This window comes from Medicago sativa, chromosome 1, assembly GCF_051527215.1.
Source record: "Medicago sativa cultivar Bolivia chromosome 1, Bolivia_mono, whole genome shotgun sequence".
NCBI classification, from domain to species: domain Eukaryota; kingdom Viridiplantae; phylum Streptophyta; class Magnoliopsida; order Fabales; family Fabaceae; genus Medicago; species Medicago sativa.
Window position 1 is genome coordinate 32,629,888 of NC_140749.1, and position 10,174 is coordinate 32,640,061.

Consider the following 10,174-nt stretch of genomic DNA (forward strand, 5'->3'; position numbering starts at 1 on the left):
CTTGCTAGAGGCTTTGCTGCTTGCTGCTTGCTTGGATGTGATCGAGATTCCAGTTTCCAGTTCCAGCTTTCAGATTCCACAGTTCAAGGTAACAATCGAATCACTGATTCATGTTTGAATTTCGTAATGATCCAAGGAATGAAAATCGAAAATTTTCCGCTGCTTCTACTCCATTCTTCTATTCGATTTTCCTTCAATATTTTGCTTAATCATAACAATGCTTGCTCGTTGATTTTTCTTTTAAAAGAAAACTTCGTAAGCTAGCGCACAGGTCATTGACGTTGATGATTTTCTACTGTATACAAATACTGAGTTTAGGCCCCGGTCGTTACTCTAAAATCATAGAACGAGTTGATAACACATACGTGCCACCAATCCTAGACTCTAATAAGTCTAGCCCGCTCTACGAGTGTCGTAGCATACCGGTTCCTAGAAATCTCTTGTGAATCTCCAAAATGTCAACTTCAATCACCCATACGCGTAATTCTTTTTAAAATCCTTTAAACCTGATAGCTCAATTTCATAATGAGCCTTAGCAAGTTAATTAAGCAAAACATAGGTTCGAGCGATACGTCATAATTCCACATAATCAGTGAACCTTGTGATTCCTCATAACCTAGCACCACTTTAACTTCTTACTTCATACCTTATGCATAAACATCTGTGACTTTCCTTCTAATTGCCGGAACTTCTATACTCTTGATCTTAGCTCGTTCTTGACTCTTGACATATTAACTTCCAAAGCTACCTTAAACCGTATCGATTTCGTTGATGGTTGCCCATGTCCTTTTCCTTGAAAATCTTAGATTATGATATGCATTCGTTACTTGATCTCATAAATTATTTTTCGTCATATAAAAGATTATTGTGAAGACATCTCCCCAATAGTCATTGCAAACCATTGGAACGAACGGGTAAATTTCATAAAAACGGAAAATTTCGTTCCAAGTTCGCTTTTGGTGAGTTTCTCCAACTATATTATTTTTTTTTCTCAAGTAACCAATGCACATCATTCATTCCTAGCATCGTAAAACATTCCATAACGTATGCATGGCAACATCAACCTTTTTCGATACAATTCTTGGCACGTCGGAAATCAATGCCTTACTTCTAACTATCTTGTAACCTTATACTGACATTCCAAAATATCATAAACCCGTTCCAACAACCATTCTTACCGAAATCTTCGGTCATGCTTAGATATATATGTCCAACTTCTTCACTTATGGGTACACGAAGTATCAATAACACCTTACCCGACATGGTTGGATCGTTCCTTCTTAACATGTCTTACATTCCCGAAGGATTCACGCTTCTACTTGCTTAGTTCACCGGCCACCTTTTGGCACGATCAAACTTCTTCATCACATACTTCGTTCCTCCTGGGTCCTATTCAGCTCTCAGGCATCTATTATAATCGTTGAATGCTAAATTGAGTTGATCAGGCTCAACTAACAACAACAACTAGAACATTTACCTGGAACCCAATGGTCCCACTTCCTTTGTTGTAATTTAATGTCCCAAGGCACGGTCTGAATCAACCAGGCTCTGATACCAAATGTAACACCCATACCAGACGTATCTAGAAAGTCTAGCACGTGCGTTGAATTTAGTACTGGATACATTAAAATATACAACAATAAAATTTCGAATGAATATTATTTACAACAACATGCGTTCGTACAAAGATAGACTACTCAACTTTTCTGAAGTATAATAAAATTACATCCTTGAAGTCCATAACATCCTGCTGCGGTACGAACGATCACTTGTTGAAACATCCATTCATCTACTAGCTTGCCATCCAACCTGTTTATCTGAAACAAATAAGGATTGGGATGAGACATAATGTCTCAGTGAGTTCCCCAAAATCCTAGGCTATAGGTAACCTTAGGGGAAACCTACGGTCACCACGTGTCTACATTACAACCTGACGGTTGATTATACGTGTGTGGGGACTTGCATACTAGACGGTCGTGCTTACTAGGGCCGTCATAGTCTCATCTTAACTTGTTATAGGCTTCACTTCCTATACGTGTCATGGCGGCCGAGGGAACCTAGGACCGCATTGCCAAGAATACGCTTACGTTTCGAGGCCTAAACATAACATGATCATGGCACGACTCTAAACCAAACGATTAGGGGAAACCTAAGATCGTCATCGGTATCATGTTCTTTACTTGCTCTATACATAACTTGAACTTGTCTCATAGCATCACATGCTCTTATACTTAACTTAATCATACGTGCTTTCATTCGTGAACATAATCATAATCATAATCATAATCATAATCATATCATACATAAACGTATCTAAGTTCATTCAATTATGTTAGCGTTGAACAAACAATTATTATCTTGATTCATTTTAAGGATAGTCCCGAGTGGAGTAACCCCGAGATCAATCCCATACATGACCGATGTACGTACATCGAACTCCCTCGGTGTCGTGCGGGTCCCTTGCGGCTTAAACCGTTCCCCTTAGGTCGAGAACCTCCCGTATCCCCCTGACGTGGATAACAAGAGACACAAGCACCAACGTCTTGTTAATTTCAGTGACATACGGGTCCCTTACGGCTTGAATCGTTCCCCTTAATCGAGAACCTCTTGTATCCCCTTGATGTGGATAGCAAGAGACATGCCACCTACTTATTAGTCATGGTTTTGTCATATACATAAGTTAAACATGTACATACTTGATTGTTTACCTCGGAACCTTAATCGAACCGATTAGTGGGTAAACTCTTACTTGTTCTAGCTTATACGTTCTTATTCTTAGTGGAGAGATTGACTAATCAATCCATGGCTTAATGTGCTAACTAAACATACATGATCATATGCGAAGAGATTACATTTCGCGTCTTAACATTCTAGGGGTACTTGCTAAACATGCTAGTTCTCGACAACTAGTCGAGTCTCTAGTTCATTCCCTTACTTAAAGATTATCTTGCTACCCAAATCAAACATCATACTCTCGCTTACCATGCTTTACCATATTTGCCAAATACTTGTTTCATTTATAAGGAAGTCTCCTTTTAAAACTTTAACAATTAGGATCTTGGTTTGAGGGGTTTATTTCTCTTAAAAAGACTGCACAAGAAAAACCGCTCGCGAAACGCCGAAACGACCTGGGGAGAACAAAACAATGGGTTCCCGCACTGTGTTGCTCGCCTAGGCGAGTAAAATTACTGGGGAGGCGAGCTCTTACTCGCCATGGCGAGTTGGGGGCGAGCAGGACCCCCTGTTCGACCTTCTAGCTCGCCTTGCGAGCAGTTTACTCGCCGTGGCGAGCTGTGACAGTCCAGCCACTTCAAAATTGATATTTTTGACTTAAAAACCTCAAACCAAGCATCACCAAGTGCTATATGACCCTTAGGATCATTAGAAACCTATAAAAACAGTCATGGAACAAGTACATACAAGTATAGCAAGCATGGCAAGAAAAAGGGCAACTAAACATATACTTAAAACCCTAGAAATTATCATATGATTCATGTTAATTAACAAGGCTTAAACATAATCCCAAAGGGAGGGAAACTAACTAAGGAACTCACCTAACCAAGTTTTTGAAGCATCCCCAAGCTCTAAGCTCAAACAAGCCACAACCCTAACTTTGTTCCATTTGCTTCTTTTGCTCAAACCAATCAACTTGTCATTCCTTCTTGCAAAACTAATACACCTTGAACATGAAGAAACCATATTTGAACCATGTTTGAACTTACAACAAACAAACCCTAACTCTTGCTTTCAAAGCAAACCCATAATTGTTTCTTGCTTGCTTCATCAATCCCATGCAACATACTCACATATGCTCCCAAAACAACAACTAAAGCCTTAGTTTCTTGATCAAGACCAAACCCTAGAATCTTAGATCACTTCTTGAAAAGAAAGATAAAGGATCAAAGAAGACTAAGCTTCCATTTCTTTGAGGATTAAGAAGGAACAAGAAAATATGCTTGGCATGGAAGAAGAATTAGAGAAGGATTGGTGAAGAAGAGAGGAAAGGGTGGCGTGAAAGAAGAGAGAAGGGAGAGCAAAATCACAAACAAAACCTAGAGAGAGAAAAGAAAGAGGAAAGTGAGATATTTTGGGACAAATCCAAATAAATAACCTTTCCACATGAAATTACCATTATGCCCTTGCCTCTATCGTGTTAAAAACAACTCTGATACTTTATCCGTAATAAGCTGACATCTCATAAAATATTTCCATTAACTTACTTTCCATGATTTTAATTCCTCTGACGTGATCGACTGGTAATACACCGATACTGACAGGCGGGATATTACAACTACATTGCTCAAAACAAAGTCACTGTTGATTAAAGTATCTGCATTCCCTGATATCCAAATTAAAACTTGTTATCCATATCATAACAGAGAAATATTTTATGTATCGATCTCCGAATAATTTATTTGAAACATCAGCTAAAGTTTTAGAACCAAACTTCAATAAAAAAGAATGAGTACGCTGAGAAAGGAAAAATAAACCATTATCACATGTTGCAAAAAGTAGTAAAAAGGTCCTTGTCTGTGACGAAGATGAGATTTGCTGCAGAAAGAAGGCCGACATGGTTGAGCAGCATCTTTTTCACTTGAGTCGTGAGGGGAAAATTTGTTGTGTGTGTGTGTGTGTTGATTTAATTGGGCCGTGGTTTTGGGAAAAATGGAATTAAAATCAAATCCCTAATTCTACAAGCTTGTAACAGTAGTGCTGCAACGTGTGAAGAGTTCCTACAATTAGATGGGGGCACTTTGTTATGTAACCTTTGTGGTATCTACTCTAAGAACTGGTGCTGTGTGTATTTTCAGCCTGCTGGGAGCATATCTTATGCATCTTGGTAGTCCCATAATAAATTTTTGCTTGTTCAATTATGAAAAAAACTTCAAATACATATCAATTAATCAGCTCATACCAGATACCAGAGACAGGAATTTAAAGGTTTAGAACAAAACAAAATCACAGTGATGTCTCATTGTACATATTATGACATGAGAAAAGAAGCAAATAATATTGTTCAAGCATTTCAACTGAACATACTGACATAAAAATAAGAAGGCAAGTTGAAAGCCAGAGAAAAATTGCATCTTTGGAACATATACAAGCGCAAGAGACTGAAATGATAATGGGAAAAAGAAGGTATGCATGTTCACGACAGTTGCAAGGCAACAACAGCCTGCTGCAGCAGTGTAGAAATGACCGAAGGCAGCGGCAGGGCAACGACAGTTGGCGACTGCAATGGCAACGACTGAAAAGCCACAATATGGGCACGGAAGTTTGTAGGCATGCTTGCAAAATGTATTTGAAATAAAATGCATGATCATGAAATAAAACACAAAAGGAAAAGTCTAGGTTAAATACTACACACTAATATATAAGGGCTAAAAAATTCATATTAATGTGTGGTTGGATTGAATAAATAAATAATAACTATGTCATATATTCTGTGTATAGCAAAATCATTTTGCATTGAATTATGATGTATGGAATATCTCTCAATAAAGACAATCCAAACTGTCTGCAGGAGTTGCTATCATTTTGTTTAAGAGTAATTTTTATATGGTCATTTCTTTTTATCATTTTAAATATGACATTAAACCAATGAAGGTTGACTCAGTTGGTAAGGAACTCACTCACCGACAAAGTTGTGGATTCAACCCAATATGAGGACCTCTTTTTTAGATGATATGTAAGTATGTCATTTAACGCTCGATAAGTTTCGAGACATGTTTTGATCCTGATAAGCCCCTTGAGTCCAACTGACCTAGACTTTTGTTTCCCCAAAAAACAAAAATCACATGTTGGTAATATTCATGTCTCCTAGAGAACCCAATAAAGAAAATAACGAATCATGTCAAAAAAAATTTGTCGACGTTGTGTATTATTTATCATAGCTTTCCTCCGTCAAATTGTAATATCTTGGTAAATAAAACTCTAGCATTTTTTTATCACATAAAGCGTTTTTATTTTAACATTGATTCCATAAAGTTACTCCTAAAAATGAGAAACTCTTGAAGGAGAGTTTTGCCGTTTATTATAGTCTTACGCAGCCGATGGATTAGAACTTACAGTTGGATAATTTAAATGCAGTTTGAGAAGATAAATTATGGTAGAAGACACTTTCCCGGCCATTACAGAAAAATGAAGCCTTACTAGCCTCATTTTCTCACACACCAAACGAAGCAAAATCTACAATCCATATGCATCAAGTTAGTAACATCAAGTTATATTGTTATCTACAATCCATATGATTATATTTCGATGTGGCCAAAATCAAGTTAGTAACATGAAATGCTGACATATGCATCACTTCTTTAACCCCCTCCATAATATCTCAATATTATTTCCTATGCAAGCATCAAATGAGAAAGATAATACTCTATTTAAGTAAACAAATTAATGCAATTCTTCCAATACTGGAATTCATAGCAATAAACAAACCTGCTCAAAGCCCAGTAATACATTAGGTTCAAAAAAATCTAAGTGTTTTTGTATTTTAACTGACTTAACAAAACTTAAGAACATTACAATCAAATTGTGAATGATATCAGCTTCTAAGCGCAAACACTTCTTGATTTTGATCATATATTATGAACCACGGTGCAAAATGAAATAGAATAAGATAATTAGAGTCAAGTAAATAGAAAATTTTGATAATTGAAAATTCCGAAGAAAAATATCAATAATTCTTAGGAGAATCCAAATCCAGGGTGGAGGAAAAAGGTAACACCTTATTGAAGTCGCACAATTTCAAACAAATCACAAAACAGAAAATAGGCTAGATGATACAAACTGATCTCACTTGTATGGAATTGCTCAACACATCCAACTGATAAACACAGCATCTTGAACCATCATCGTGAAACTCCAGCTGAAAACTTAATTATAGAGATAACATTAACGACTCATTCCTCCAAAAGGAAGAAGATTTTCCTTGTAAATTACAACATCCGTTACAAGCAGGTTTCCCTTAACCTCAATTTCTGCAATCCTTTGAGTTCTAATATCAAAGCTAACTAGCTCACAACCTTCTTCGTCTTTCCTGAAGAATATATGGCTCTTATTGACTGTTCCGATAGGACTCATAGCATAACGTCCAACAACGAAAACTTTAGTCCATGATTCCTTGACACCGGGTTGACCCAAAATCCATATGTGAAAATAAGGTGTCTTGTACTCTTGTCATGATTAGAGATGAGAGAAACAGACCCATTTAACACCACCAAGCAACTCTGGCACCAATCAAGTATTACACCTGAGTCAGAGGGTAAGTCCGTTGCAAAAAATATCTCTTTGCTAAAGTCAAATGACATCATAACATTTCCTGGGCTCAACCAATAGGAAAATCCATTCAAGTTCACATGACACCTACCTGGCCAAGAAATAGGCATATCAACCCCTTCAAGTTTCCTCCAAGAGTTACTTCTGAGGCTATATATCTCATAGAAAGGGTCATACTTCTGGACTGTGACCTCCTTCAACTCCCAATAATGGTCATTCACATTAGTCTCCCAAAAAGGGTCATCCTTCTCAGGCACATAAACCCAACTAACGTCAAAGTGTACGGGATAATAAACACTAGAAATCACCTTATAGTCAATGTTCAACTCAATGTTCTCAAATGGTTGGGTAGGAGGAATGGACTTAAATTCCCTGGTAGCAGGGTTCCACAATACAGTGGTTGTGTAAAAACCATAGTCTTTGCAGAGACAAAGAGTGCCATTAACACTAACCGAACCGAAAATCCTAAAAAAAGGACGAGAAGGCCAGTCTAATCTAACCCTGTCCTCAAACCTTTCACCTGAAAGAATGCACTAGTTTCCTTTACGACCAGGCATGTGTCATCATCATGATCGTCAAATTTGGATATGAAATTGTTGCGAAACATGTTCATGAAATAAGGGTTTTGGAATAGAAGAGACCATGATTTTTGAGCACATGTGAATCGTGTGAGAGATTTAATAGGCAGTTTGGAGAGAATAGAGAAAGCAATGTCGTCGTGTATGTTAGAAGTACTGACCTTATTCTTTGAAGTAGCAACAGCCATGACATGAATTGAAATCTCAATCACTCTCTCGTTTATGTGAGAATGAAAAGAAACCGAAAGAATTGACAGTATATGGATGAATCCAAATTACAACGCAATGCATCAGAATATAAACAAGGACTGATATAAATGGCTCTACTGACTGCACGGTTGTGCTTGCTTCTTGGGTTCAGAAACAACTGGGCAAAGCCCTAAAGCTGCAACTTTTTCTTTTTTTTATAATTTTGGCACAAGCAACTTTTATTTTTTTTATCTCTAATGAAAACCTATTCTTTGAACAAGTAAAATGAAAACCTATTAGGATTAGCTTTTCTCAAAATCTATTTTTTTTTTTCATAAACAACCAGGTAACACATGAACTAGTTAAAAATCATTTTGTAAAAAACAAAAACAAGTAGCTTTTGATTTTATTTTTAAATCTCTAAAAAAAATCATGCTAAAGCTCATGTCTTCGTCGACAGATTGTGTTTACAATATGTTATTACCAAACCTTAATAATATGTTATACATACATACATGACCGTTGACAGTCATAAGACTTACACCAAATCTTAACCGTGCATCCAAATGAATCAAGTGCCTAATTTCATCAAAATCAAAGCATGTACAAAGCATCTTCTATCTTTTGCAACCGCGACGAGTTAAACCAATTTCATCCGTACCTAATTTTTCATCACCGTCATTCCATATCAATCGGTAATCATTAGATTTTTTTCCCCTGCGTGAACTCTTTTCCCAAATAATTTCCAGCATAAACTCATAGACCAGGCTTTAAATCATATAATATATATTAGGGTTAATTTCCAGCATAAACTCATATATATATATATATATATATATATATATATATATATATATATATATATATATATATATATATATATATATATATATATATATATATATATATATGCAACAATCCACATCAAAGCAATATACCACATTAACAAAAGGCAAATGCCTTTTCTTTGATTTTTCAATATTATGTTTTTTATGTATTCTTTGCATTATCTGAGTAGCTAGTTGCAACTTTTTAGCTGCGACAAAACTGATTCAAAATTTGTCTATAAGATGGAAGAGTTTCCAAACATCAATGTATTCATTATTGTAGTTGATTAGATATTGTAGTTGATTAGATAGAGATTTTCTTTAAAGAGAGAATATGGAAATATGACATTTAATATATTGATTCCATTCATTAATGCAGATATAATTTTCTTTTTCTTTGCACTTTGAAAGGTTTTGTATACATGACACAATTTTACTTAGGAGGGATCAAACGATCATCAACAGAGAGAAAACATATTTCTTAAATTGCAAAATATATTAATTAATAAGAATAAAGACCCAAAAGAGAACAGAGAATATTTGAATATTTGAAGAGAAAACTTCTGGAAGTGCTACTACATCTGCAGTCACGACCTAAATCCTTAAATCAAACATAATACAGAAAAGATCAAAGTAGAAGATATTAACAAAATATCTTCTTAATCACTAAACCTTAACAACAATTTCAAAATAAAATAAAAAGGAAAAGGTGCGAGTTGAATATCTTCTTAATCACTAAACCTTAACAACAATTTCAAAATAAAATAAAAAGGAAAAGGTGCGAGTTGAATCTAGTAAGCTTGCCATCAGCGAGCCATCATCTTCTTGAACTCCTCGAAGTTGACTTTCCCGTCACCATCAGCATCAACGTCGCATATCATTCTCTCACAGTCACCGAGGGAGTATTTCTCACCAATTTTATTAAGAACTATGTGCAATTCTTTCGGAGAGATGAGACCGTCCTTGTCGACGTCGTAAAGGTCGAAAGCATCGCGAAGCTCCTCATCTTTTTCGGTTGCAGCACCGGTGCAGTAGACATCGGCAAATTCTTTAAGATCAACATAACCGTCGCCGTTCTGATCAATATCTTCCATCATCTTTATTACTTCATCAAATGTTGGTTTGCTTCCAAGTGTTGAAAGCATTTCTTCCAGTTCGGAGACCGATATCTTTCCATCACCGTTTTTGTCGAACTTGTTGAAGATGTTGCGCACCTCGTCATCCATGGCAGAGTTTCTTTTTCCAGAAAGCGAGGGAGGGGAAGAAAATTCAACTCTCTCGCACAGGATGTGATTAGGG

At 36.3% G+C, this 10,174-nt stretch overlaps 2 pseudogenes; both read right to left on the reverse strand.

Moving 5' to 3' along the window:
• Window positions 1–6,748: 6,748 nt before the first annotated feature.
• LOC146954401 (F-box only protein 8-like) lies at window positions 6,749–8,047 on the reverse strand (annotated as a pseudogene).
• Window positions 8,048–9,609: 1,562 nt separating this feature from the next.
• On the reverse strand, window positions 9,610–10,174 carry LOC146954402 (putative calcium-binding protein CML27 pseudogene; annotated as a pseudogene).